This window comes from Cavia porcellus, unplaced genomic scaffold (assembly GCF_034190915.1).
Source record: "Cavia porcellus strain 051 isolate PalLab524CR breed Dunkin Hartley unplaced genomic scaffold, mCavPor4.1 scaffold_9, whole genome shotgun sequence".
Lineage (NCBI taxonomy): Eukaryota > Metazoa > Chordata > Mammalia > Rodentia > Caviidae > Cavia > Cavia porcellus.
The window spans coordinates 41,369,069-41,382,972 of NW_026947492.1; positions in this window are offsets into that span (position 1 = coordinate 41,369,069).

The window sequence follows — 13,904 nt, forward strand, 5'->3', positions numbered from 1 at the left end:
CCATCCAGTGGTGCCAAACCTTCCCTCCACCACTCACTCTATAGTCCTAATTCTTAAAAATGCTTTTTATTCCCTTGTGTTTGTACAGGCTGACCCAGACACTGAGGTCTCAACAGCTTACACCTGTTATCGCTAGTAAACCTCTCCTCAGGGATATCCTACTCTGGGATGAGCTTATTCCCATTCTTAGTTTGGATTACATTACAGGCCACTCAAAGAGGGCAGTTCAATTTATTCCTTTATTGGTAGGCCTAGGAATACCAAGAGCCTTAGGTATGGGGCCAGCAGGAGTAGCGGTCTTCTCCCCCTTTCCGTGGGTTTGCATGACACTCTCACGTCCTTAGACAGCCCAAGGCAGAGTCTTTTGGACCACCCTGGGTTCACACTGAAAGGCTCTCACATCCTTCAGAGCTTTAAGCTCTCACAGGCAGAGCTGTTACTAAAACCCACAAGAAATCCACTCGTGGATCTCTGTGACGACTGAGAAATGTGAGCTTTGGAGCCATAACCACCATTTGTCCCAAAGGACAGGTGACGGCCCAACCTTTGGACCACAGCCCATTTCTTGCCTGATATTTCACCATGGGAAAAATCATGTATGCCTGCTCAGATATTTTTAGCTAACTCTGGGTGCTGCAAACTCTTCCCTCCTGCCCTCATGATCCACTGGAGGAGGTACCCCCGGTCTTTTATCCGTCCCCTCCTCCCTATCCCCAAAATTGATCCTCGCAGTTATCTCCTGCTGTGTGATCATCTTCACAGTAGGTCCTTGTATACTCAATAAAATAACTGCATATGTCAGACAACAAATGCAAGGCATAAAGCTAATGATGTTACACCAGCACGCCTATGAGCTCGTTCCCCAAAATCCCTAATTGGCCAAAGATTTGGACTCAGTCACAACATCAGAGGGGAATGTTGTGGCCTAGTTCTAACCAATGTGCCTCCTTCCTGATCTGTATGCACCATTTCATTAGAGATTAAAATTCCATTTACAGTAAAGACTTAAGTTTCAGTTTCTTGTAATCCCCCCACCCCCTTCCGCCTATCTGTAATAAAGTGTTCTGTTCCTTAAGAAATGTTTAGCCATAAGGAAGTTACAGGAAATACCAAGAAGCCCAGGTGCTATCAAACTGTGTCAAAGTTTGCAACATTTCTGTGGTTTTTTTGGCTTTAAAAATCCAACCCTTTAGCTGTAAGGCACACAGTCTTCCATATTGGCTCCCGGAGGCTGTGGCACCAGGCCTGGCCTAAAATAAAGCCTTTGCTCCATAAATTTTAATTTCTTGCTTCCTTGGATTTTATTCCAGAGTCCAAGCTATCACAAAATAAGCCACTCTACACAGTAAGTGGTCACAGAAGATCATGTTGTGTGTGATTTCATTTATACATGCTGTGCAGAATAAGCAATTTATAAACATAGAAACAGATTAGTGATTGTCAGAGGCTGAGGTAGAAGGGAGCATGGAGATTGACTGCTAATAAGTATAGTTTTAGGAATAGACAGTGGTTATCAGGAACAGGAGGCAGGAGGTAATAAGTTACTGTTTAATGGGTGCAGAGTTTCAGTTTGAAATGCTTCAGAAGTTCTGGTGATAGTTACACAACAATGTGAATGGAATTAATGCCCTGAATTGCATACATGAAATGGCAAAAATGGTAAATTTTAGTATATTTTACCATGATAAGAAATGTTGAAAATTCAAATATATTAATGTGTCAGGCATGGTATTGGATGCCTGTAATCCCAGCACTTGGGAGGCTGAGACAGGAAGATCACTCATGAGTTTGAGGATAGCCTGGCTACATAAGCAAGTTCAAGGCCAGACTACACTACATAGCAAGATCCTGTTTCCAGAAAACTAAAATATATTAACGTATCATTAACTAAAAATAACTTTTTTCAAGTGAGCCTTACCTAGGGAGATAATGAGATTGAATGACCGGTAGATCCCTTTTAGGAAAAAATAAGGCAATGAGAGATGAGTCTCTGGATTCCAAGATAACAAACAGAGGAAAAGAGATAATGGCACAGCTTTGAGGAATGGAAACTAACAGGAAACACTACTTAAAAAAGAGCTCAAGTCCCTGGCACAGACTGTGAACATCTTTCCATCCCATTGTCATGACATCTTGAATCCTACAACTATCTTTCTAGCTTTCCTGTCCAATCAAAACACTGCCCTATAAAAGCCATTAAAACCAAGCATAGTGTCACATACCTATAATCCCAACAGTTTAGGAAGCTGAAGCAAGAGGATCACAAGTTTGATTCCAGCCTGGGGATCTCAATGATATAGCAAGATTTTGTCTCTAAATAAGATAAATAAATAAATGAATAAAATAAACAAATAGACTAGGGATATACTTAGAGTGAATCATAGTATAAACAAATAAACAAAGAAGAAGACAAGTCATTAGTAATAAGCCCCACATCACGTCTAAAGAAAAGTAGGAGAGGTACTTGGAGAGCCTTCTACCAAAGGAGAGGCATGGACAAACGGAGTTGACCAGTTTTTCTTTTGTCCATATCCTAGTAAAGGACCTTGTCTTTCTTAAGGCTATTATTTAGTTTAGGAAAAAAAGTTTCAGGTTAAAGCTTGTAGATGGGCCAGAAGCAGATTGAAACAGTCTATGTGAAACTCCTAAAGCCAGTCAGCATATGTCCTATGCATCATGCCTTTATCCACTTTAGGCCTTCATAGATTTCTCTGGAGTGTCCTGCATTATTGGAGAACCAAAGTGGTATATTCAGCTTCTTACAAGGACAGAAGAAGCTGCCTTATTTTTCTTACTACATTTCTCTAGGAGGTTCCCAATGTCCACTGTTCCTTCCTTCATTCAACAAATATTTACTAACTGCCTCTCGGGTGTCAGACCCTAAGTCCTGGAGTTGGAGTACAAGCTGGCCCACATCCTCCCCTCGTGTTGCTTATAATCCACTAGTGTTCATGATATCTAGTGCCCAGAATCACTGACCGGCTACTCTTCAGTAGATCCTCAGGGTTCATATAAGGCATCACGGTGTGGTGGTACAGGTGTGGGATTTGGAAACAATTAGATCACAGTTCACACTTCAGCACTCTTACTTCCCATCTGTGCTACCTTGTGCAAAAGTATTAGCTTCCTTGGGTCTTAGCAGCTCACCAGTGAAGCATGGGTGATAACTGAATTAGCTATAGGGGACTATTGGAAGAAGGAGCCAGGTAAGGTATACGACTAGGTTGTATGGCACCAGGTGCACAGGAACTGTCCAGATATATTTATGTTAATAAGAACAATACCAATGCCCCAACTGGGAGTTTCAGAAAAAAAGCAAAGCCTGACAGAAGACACAAACTTATGGGGCAAGTGGTCTCAAGTTTGATCTCTCTACCTGAATCTTCAAATGCATTACAACCTTACCACCTCGGTCTTGCCAGACATAGAGTGGAAGCAACATCCATCCACTCCTCTCAGTGCTGTTGTTAGCTTATTTTAATTATTTCTTACAGATTTCTCTGAAGCTGAAAGTGCTAAATATTTGAAAGTAAAAATAAAAAATCCTATCATTTGGTAGAAGAAAAACACCAAATGAGGAGCCTGTCACTTTGTCACCAGGGATGTGCCCCTGCCACACCAGCTTCCCTTCTTTGACTCACGTTGAGTGAGATCAGTTCAAATAACACCAGCATTTGTTCTGTGATAAATGACATGCTGTCATTCCCACCCAGCTCCAGCCCAGGGAGGGAATCAACACAACATTTCAAACAACTGTGTTGATAAAATGTGCTTTCAGATTTTTTATAATAAGAGGTTGCATTGCATTCTTAATGTCGCGGTGCTCACACCCTGGTGTTATATTAGTCAGAATTCTCTAGAAAAGAAGACTCAATAGCATATATAGACACCATGGATTTATTTTAAATGACTGGGTTGTATGATTGTGGAAGTACAGCAAATCCACATGTGATGAAATAGAAGACCACTGACAGAATTCGCTTTTCTAGGGAGATCAGTAGTTAATATTGTATGAGTCCTTTTTCTTTTTTGTGGGTGGAGGGTGTGAGGGGTGACAAAGTATTGCTATGTACTCAGGCTGGTCTTGAACTCTCTGTGTAGACCAGGCTGGCCTTGAACCACTGCACCCAGCAGATGCCTGTGGATGTTAGGAAAGGTAATTTTTACTCATAGTCTACCCCATGTTAATTACACCTTAGAAAATCATCCAAGAAATACTTGTAATAATGTTTGAACAAATATCTGGATTAATAGCCTAGCCAAGTGGACCTATGAAATTAGCCATCATAAAACCTACCACCTAAGTGTGTTACCAGAACCTGGATGGTCACCATTATCTTTGCGAGGCCCACCTCCAGACCCCAGGGTTTCCTGACCCCCTCAGCTTCCTACATGTATGGTTCATACCTTCAGGAGTTTGTTGCTATCACCTACCAATGCATGTGTGAAACAGCCTGCTCCTGCCAGCCCTCTGATCTTCTTCTCCCCAGGGAAGACAGTACAATGTGAAGATGAGACCAGATTTCTCCATCTCTTCCTCCAATATAGTGATTCTTCAAGTTTGGTCCCCAGATCAGCAGCATCACATCAGCAGGGCACTTGGTAAAAGAGCAAAGCCTAGGCCCCCCTCCAGCCTACTGACACAGATGCTCTGCATGGGGCCCAGCAATCTGGATTCAATAAGGAGACTCTGGTGCACACCCAGCCTTGAGATCCAGTGGCTTACGAGGACAGGTTCAATAGGTGCTGCAGAAGAGAAACCCCTGGAACCTTAGTGTCCTTTCTCTTCCTTCATATTAGTGGAGATTTCAGAGTTGGCTCTCAGGATAACAGCTTTCCAAAGTGTGAATCCTGCCTACCATGGGAAATGCTTTAATTGCCCTTAATTTAGCCAATAATTTAAAATGATATTTTTTTCTAGGTTTGAGACCCTGTTGAAGATAAATTGACTGAAAACTGTGCTAAGACATTGGAAATTCTTCTCTTAATTCCTTTAATCTTCACACAGATCCCATGTAGCTGAAGTATTTGTGTTATTGTCTCCACAGATCAGAAAAGTAGCATGTGAAGAAATGAAGTCATTTGCCAAGGAATTGGGCACCATAACCACATCCCTAACAACCATACCTATCTGATGGGGAATCTATGTCTTCTAAGATGCTTACACTTGATCCTGGAGGCAGAATAGATCCTATGGTAAATGAGGGTGGCCTCTGGTGCCTATGCCTAAGTTTGGGCCTCCATGGGTTGTGGGTTGTTGGGTGTGCTTCCCTTACAAGCATTCCTCAAGGCCTTGACAGCTCCTACAACAGTACATTTCCAGCATCATTGAACCAAGTAATTTTTTACTGGTTTATGTTTGGGATGCATGATGTTGACATATATTTGGGGGAATTGGTGCATATGTAAATCATATCTTAGGGCCGGAGGTTTAGTTCAGCGGCATAAGTGCCTGCTTGGCAAACACAAAGTCATGTGTTCAATCCCAGCACCAAAAAAAAAAATCATATTTTGATCATTTTCAGTGCCCTTTCCCTCCCTCTCCCCTCCTACATCCCTCCCTGTTCCCCTGATCCCTTCTCCATCCCCACAAAGTCTGCCTCCCTGTCTCCTACCATCACACTTTTATTTTCTCTTTAACTTATTTATATTTGGGGATTTCATATAAGAAAGATGATGTGATATTTAATTTTCTGTGTCTAATTTATTTCACTTAATATCATGATACAAATAACATGAATTCATTCTTACTTATGACTATATAAAATTATTTTATTATATATACCAAATTTTTCTAATGCATTTGCCCATTGGCAGGAATATAATCTGTTTCCAGAGTTTATCTATTATGATGTGGCTGCTATAAACATGGATATGCATGTATTACTACAGTATGATGACTTTAACTCTTAGAAATATATACAAGAGAAGTATAGCTCACTCAAGTGGATTTTCTTTTTTTTTTATTTAAAGAAAGACTAAACAAAACAGAAAATAGGTGGAAATAACATACGTTCAGAGAAAAAAATAAACAGTAAGACACCACTAGTTGATGTTTATATATTGTCATTTTACAAATAGTTGTTCAGGACATAAATATGGAACATGTAAAGTGGGAATTCAAACAGCAAGACTGCAAACAGTTCTGTTCAACTGTCCAACAAAAACTTAGTAACGTGGTTCTCAATCCTACACACTTGAACATACATGCAGTTATCCATATCTTCATTTATGTTTAGTTTGTTTACTAAACAAACTAAAGCAGGTTAAAATCATTCTGAGCAAAGAATAATAGTATTGCTAAATTTCACATCATGACACTCCGTGATCAGCACTGGGTACTCTAGTGTGTTTATTTTAATTTAATTTAAAGAAAGACTAAACAAAACAGAAAATGGGTAGAAATAATACATACTTTCAAAGAAAAAATAAACAGTAAAAAATCACCAGTTGATGATTACAGAATGTCTTCTTACAAATAGTTATTAAAGATACTAAAGTGGAGGATATAAAAGCGGGGATTCAAACAGTGAGATTGCAACCAGTTCTGTTCAACTATCCAACAAAAACTTAGAAATATGATTATCAATTCTATACACTTAAACATACATACGGTTATCCATATCTTCAATTATGTTGAGATTGAACAAACCCAAGCAGGCTAATATCACTCTGAACAAAGAATAATACTATTGCTAGGTTTTACCTTATGACACTCCAGGGTCAGCACTGGGTATTTTAGTGCTTCTTTTTCTTTAGAGTATCTGTTCATTTCATCATGTGCCATAAGATCAGTTCTCATAAACTGTTTATAGATTCTATACATGCATGAGTCTTAACATGTATTTCTATCCTTTCTATATTAGAGGGAGAAACAAAACAAAGCAAGACAAAACAAAACATGTTCCTAGAAATGCATGAAACAAAAAAAACATATAAGACCATTGTACAAACAGTTCTACCATGGTTCCTGTGTTGTCTCTTGTTATCTCCAATAGAAGTGGGCTACATCATCAGACATAGTATAATTGAATATATCAGTACATAACAGTATTAATAAAAACACAACTTTCTATATAGTATAGAACTTCAAAAACTGGCAGTTATCAAAATAGAATGTGTATCGTAGAGTCTTGTCATTTTCAGTGTAGTTGGGTTTACTCTCAGACTTGATACTATCAATCATATCAGTTTTGAATAAAATCTTCTCTGCCTCATTTCTGTTATGCTCTTTTTTTTTTTTTTTTGCCATCAGTTGTCTGCTTATTTTCTTCATTCTATTTTCTGCTCCATTCACTGAGGCCTCTCTGCCACTGTTCCTGGAATCCTAGTACTTTTCTCTCTCTCTCTACATTGCCCTGGAGTATTCTCTGTAGAGTTGGATTGGTGGTTGCAAATTTCCCAAGTTCCTCTTTGTCTTGGAAGCATCTTGTTTCTCCATTAATTTCTAGAGACAGTTTAGCAGGATATATCAGTCTGGGCTGGAGGTTATTTTCTTTCAGGGCTTGGAATATTTTGCTCCAGGCTCTTCTTGATTTGTTGGTTTGTGTCAAGAAGTCTGCCATTATTCCAATGGGCCCTCCTTTATAGGTTATCTGTTTCTTGTTTCTAACAGCTTTTAATATTCTGTTCTTATACTGAATTTCTGGGATCTTGATTATTATATGCCTGGGTATAGCTCTGTTTTGGTTGTAGGTGGCTGGAGTTCTGTATGCCTGATATGTCAGAATATCATTTCTCTTTCATATGTTTGGGAAGTTTTCCTTAATTATTTCTGTGAATAACCTTTGCAGTTCCTTTGTTTGTACCCCTGCTTCTTCATTCACATTCTTTATTCTCAAGTTATAGATCATCTTGTCGTCTTCTAGCCTTTGTATTGTTATTGCTTGTTTCCTTGTTACTTTTTAAAATTTTTTCCTTTCATAATCTCACATTGCAAAACTGTCCTCCAGTTTGGATAATCTATCCTTAGTTTCTTTCAAGCTGATTTGCCATCTTTCCATAGAGTTTTTAATTTCCTGGTAATCTCTTTGAGTCTGCTTCATGTACTCTATATTTTTTTATATTCTTTATCAAATGGTTCTCTCCTTTGAGTTCCTCCCATCTTCCGTCTCTGTCTGCTTGAGGGGTGCTTAGTATCTCTTTTATTAATCTTCTTATATCTTGCTTTACATAGCTAAATAATTCACTTTTGAACTAATCTATGAGGTCCCGAAGATATCTCTTTATGTCCACTGACACTGTGTCTGATATTGCATGTTTGCTGTTCTCATTCTCCTTTATATTTACCTGTCCTGGATCAGTGTTCTCAGGGTTCGGACCTGGGGACTTTTTGTTGTTGCTTCCTCTTCCCATCTGTTTTGCTTCTTCTAGGAGGCCCCAGTTTCTTTCTTTATTGGTTACAATTCTTCTGAAACGTGCTGGCTCGTGACCCTTCCCACTGCTGTGTGCTAGTGAGTTGCAGACAGGGACAGCGTATGCTGGCCCCTCCCCTCCGGGACAGTCAAGCTGCTGTGGCCTGCACTATATTACTTTGTGCTGCTTCCCCTCTGGGTCATTCAAACTTCTGAGACTTCACTGGGTTATTGTTGTTAGTATGTGCCACCACTGTAAGGACTTGATTTCGGAAAACCTGTTGGGTCTCAGCCAGGTTGGGTGACCCAGGCCTAGCTCACTCCACCAATCCTGTTTGGGAAGGGAACAACAGATTGAAGTCACTGCTGCCCCTTGCATTTGCCAGTCCTGCCCAGTCCCAGAATGTCATCCGCCGGAGCCCCCCTTTCTGTTGAATGGCTCCACTTCCATCACTCACCACAGGTCAATGAAGGCACCCTGCCAACTCAGCTCTCTGTTCAGCTCTCCAGTCCCTAAACTCAATGTAACTGCACCTCCAGTGAGTCAAAGCAGTGGGACTTCGGACGGCTTGGCAAGTAGTGGCAGGATCTTGGATGGTCAGCAAATCGCCCTCTGGGTTGGGAACACTGAACTTTTATCTGTTCCAATAATGGCACCAGGACTGTATGTTTGGTTGCTTCTTCTCAACTTCATTTCTTCTTGGGATGAGAGAATTCATCTCCCTCTGTTTGGGGCTCTCCACTCTGTATTATGTTGAATTCTAAGTTGACTATGTCAGGGAGCCTCTGTAGCCAGCTGTTATCTATCCATCATCTTTGCTCCTCCCTTCAATTGGATTTTCAGTTTTTTTTAAAGAATCCTTATACTTACTCCCACCCTAATTGTACTAATTTACATTCCCAACAGCAACATAAAAGGGTTCCTGCATGCCGGCATCCTTCCCAGCATTTGTTATTATTTGTGTTCTTAAAAATAGCAATTCTAACTGTAGTGAGATAGAATCTAAGAAGCATTTTCATCAAACCTTTCCAATGCCTTCTACCTGCACTGATCAAAGCAGTCAAGGGAATGGTGGAATTGCCAAGTATTTCCACCGCTGGGCCACTTCCCTGCTCACAGAGCATAGCAGAGTGGCTTAACACTAAAGCTGATGCTCAAATGTTTAGTGGCACTTAGTGCAAAGCTGAAGCTATGTTCTCAGAATTTAAACAAGTACAGTAAGCTTTATATTTCAAGCAGCTCCAAAGACTGTCCCATTAAGCAAGTATTCTGATTAGAAATTATTAAGACGCTGCCATGTGTCCTACACAGGGCATGTTAGCTTTTAAAATGTAGAATTTTAAAGCATTTATTTTAAGAGTTGAAAATCTTATGATTTAACCAACGCATCTTCCCAGTGCCCAGGTCCCCTGATCATGATCCCTATCAGTTGATCATCCGACATTAGTTAGTGAAAACACACTTTCGGATTCTTGAAGATACTAGAACAGTGATGGTGTCTTCCCCAGGTCTCAGATCTGTGATTCTTAATACCAGCTGCACATCAACTCTAAGCTTACTCCAGCTTTGTGTAATATCACTCTCAAAATGTAGTCACCAGAACTGAACTCTATACTCCAGAACCTGTTCTGACCCAGAAAAGGAGCAGCAGAGTAAGCTTCTCCCAGTAATGAATTAGGGCATAAATATAAATCAAGAATCTGCCAAGATGTGTCTTCATATGGAGAGAATGGAGTCTGTTTCTGAACATATGCACATATACACCAGACACCTATGAGTTTGTTAAATAATGAAAAACATTTTAGGAGAGAACCAGATCAGCCTCTGCCTGCCAGGTGCCACTGCCAGAAGGCCCCTTCTTCCATACACACAGTGCAGGTTGAGGGAGACAGACAGATCCACTTCTGCCTACTGTGTTCTGCAACCAAAAGGCCATGTCATGCAGATGGCCAGTGTGGGCAAATAGAACCAGCAGATCCACCTTCATCTGGTGGTAAAAGCTACCACCAGAAGGCTTCTTCCTGCAGGCAGCCAGCAGAAGCAGGGACACACAGTCAAGAAATCCATGTGCATTCATATGCCACCACTGGAGGCCCTTGGATCCCTCAGGTGGCCATCATCTACTAGCAGAATCAGACAAACACACTCTTATGAGTCTGCCACCACCATGGGAGTCCCAGTGTAGACACACAGGTTGAGAGAAGCAGCCTAACCTCCATGCACCCCTGATCATCAGCACAGCCACAGTGTAGCTGTATAGGTCTGGAGACGCCTGCTCCACACCCTGCTATCTCCATGTAAATCTGGAATTAGAGGAACCCAGGTGCCTGTCTCATCCCCCTACACTGCTTAGGGGCAGCCAACACAGGAAGTGCCTGGGGCCCCACTACCAGCTTGTTGGGAGGAACCCAGAAGAATGACAAGATGAAGGTGCAAAAGGCAAACTTAGACCTCTAGCCCACACAGAATAAGTCTGGGAGATACAGTCATGGAAGAAAATGGAAGCCACACAACTGAAATCACTGACAGGATACAACTGAAGTAAGGAAACAACTTCATGAGATTGTAAAAGCAGTCAAATCAGAAAAAAATATCTCACATAAAAGAAGAAACCAAAAGAAAGAATTGTCCAGCAAGTCTAAAGAATTCAAAGACAATAAAGAGGAGCATAAGAAAATGACGGAAACCTTGAATGAATGTAAAAAGGAATTACAATGCATGAAACAGATTCAAAAAGAGATGCAGGAAATTAAAAATGTAATTGAAAGCTGACAAAACCTCTTGAAAGAGACTGAGATAGACTTTCAAACCTTAAAAATAGGAATGCAGCTAGTGATCCACAAAGGAACAATCTCTTAAAAATAGCATAGAATCAGGAAGTAACAACTCAACAGCTGCAAGATAATGCAAAGAAACATAACTTAAGAGTGATAGTTGTAGATGAAGAAGCCAGGGTCAACACAAATGAAATTAAAAGGGTATTCACAGAAGTAATAGAAGAAAACTTCCCAAACATGTGAAATGGATCTGGCATGCAGATAAGTGAGGCATATAGGACTCCAACTAGCCATAACCAAAGTAAATCTACACCCAGACATATAATAATCAAGATCCCAGAAATTTAGCACAAGAACAGAATATTAAAAGCTATTAGAGAAAAGAGACAGATCACCTATAAAGGAAAACCAATCAGAACCACAGCAGACTTGCCAATACAAACCATCAAGAAGAGTTTGGAGTGAAGTGTTTCAAACCCTGAAAGAAAACAATTTCCAACCCAGATTGATCTACCCAGGAAAACTATCTTTCAAAATTGATGGAAAAATAAGATACTTCTATGATAAAGAACAACTGAAGGAATTCATGACTACTAAACCAATCCTACAGACAGTGCTAAAAAATATTCTAGAGAGATAAATCTGACCATTGGAGCAGCAGCAGAGGAGATCACCAAACAAGACAGACAATTGAATGAAGGGGAAAAGTGGAGGGCCAACAACAGGAGGTAGTAGGGCAGAGACAAACCAATGTATGCTGGTTGTAACCATTAATGTAGATGGCCTCATGTCAGCACTAAAAAGAAACATGGAGAGTGGATCAAGAAACAAGACCAAATACTTATACAAGAAACACATCTAACTGGAAAGGAAATTCATAGACTGAAAATCAAAGGAGAGAAAACAATTGCTCCATGTGACAGGAGACACTCCCCACCAAAAAAACAAGGGTAACTTGCCCATCAACCACCTATTTGCACGTAGTGGAAAGCTACCCAGCTATAAAGTAGAATAATCTCAAGGCTCCTGTAGGTAAATGGACGAAACTAGAGATCATGTTCGTGGCCAAAACAGTTCAAACTCATAAGCATGAACCCTAGCATAAGAAACAGAAGGAGTTATTGGGATCCAAAAGCAAAATAATTAATGTAAGAGCAAAGGGGAGGAAACACCTGGGAGGGAAAGGTGGAAATTACTATCAATTTATTGTCTTATCTTGAACTCTTGCATTGCTTACACAATTTTGTTAGGTTTGGCTTTGTTTTGTCTTGTTTTGTTAGATTTTATGTGGTCAGATGGTAGGGGCAGCTACTTTGAATATAATGGGATATTTTATGGTAATCATGATTTCCTATTATATTGCTTTGAAGCCTTGTAATGCTTTCATTCATTGATTTGATTGGTTTTATTCTGTTTTGTTTGATTTTATTATGTGTGATGGTATGAACAGCTATTTTGAAGAAACATTATGGCAGTCATTGCTGGTTTACTAGCATCTTGCTTTGAAGTCCTATCATGCTTTTGTTCTTCTGTTTTGATTGGTTCTATCCTGTTGTGGTTTATTTGATTTTATTATGTGTGACAGTATAAACAAATTTTTTGAGGAAAATGAGATATTACAGTAGCCATTGTTCGTTTCCTCTTATTTGGTTTTGAAGTCTTGTAATGCTTTCATTCTCTTGAATGGTTTTATACTATATTGTTATGTTTGATATTACTGTGTGTAAAGGTATGCTCAACTATTTTGAAAAAAAGAGACATTATGGTAGCTACTGTTGATGTCCAGTTGTCTGGTTGTGAAGTGCTGTATTGCTCACATTGCTCTGTTTTGATTTGCTTTGTTCTGTTCTCTTTTGTTTTATTCTCTTTAAAATAAAAAAAAAACTTTAAAAAAAAGAAAAACATTTTCAGGACTCAAAAAAATAACTTTAAACAATATCGAAAAATGTTGCTGACCTTCACTCCTCTCAAGCTCCTCTATGACTTCCATAGGTTGTGGTGATTAGTTGGAAGATTCTGGAATCTGAAGGTGTAAAGGTCACTGAAGGAAATACCCCAGTTCCTCATACCTGAGAGCTGGAACATTCATAGCCACTGGGTTGCTGGGTAGAGGAGGAACTGGGAAGCTTCAGACTGAAAGAATACAGCCATGCTGGGGCTGGGGATTTAGCTCAGTGGTATAAGTGCCTGCCTGGCAAGTGCGAGGTCATAAGTTTGATCCCGGTACCAAAAGAAAAAAAAACAAAGATGCAGCCGTGCTTTGCAGATGGGTCAGAGTGTTTGAATGGGAACCTCACAGCATATCTTTTACATTTCTGGAGCAAGCTTTCTGCTTCCACAAGCTCAGAACCCAGTAGGGTACTAGCAATGTCTCATACTGAATCACTTGAGTCCCACCAAATTGGTCCCTTTAGTGGTGCCCAGATGTTTGGTTTTCTGTGTCTGGGAAAATCCAGGTTGCTTGAGGACGGAGAACGATTTTCTCCCTTCCCTTCGTACTTTTTGAAATTATTTGGATTAAATATATTATTCATAATATATTTTTTAAATTACACTTTCCAAATCACATAATTTTGGGAGGATGTCAAGATGGTAGGTAACCCAGAGACTAAAACTCATTTTAGTAATAAATTTCCAAGCACAGATATCTTGTGTGGCCACCCTAGAAGCTGTTGTATCTCCTGTTTGACCAGGGAGCTGAGATGCAGTTAAATGACCTCCATCAAAAGGACAGTGCCCCAGTAGGTTCAAAGAAAAATGCCATTAATCATA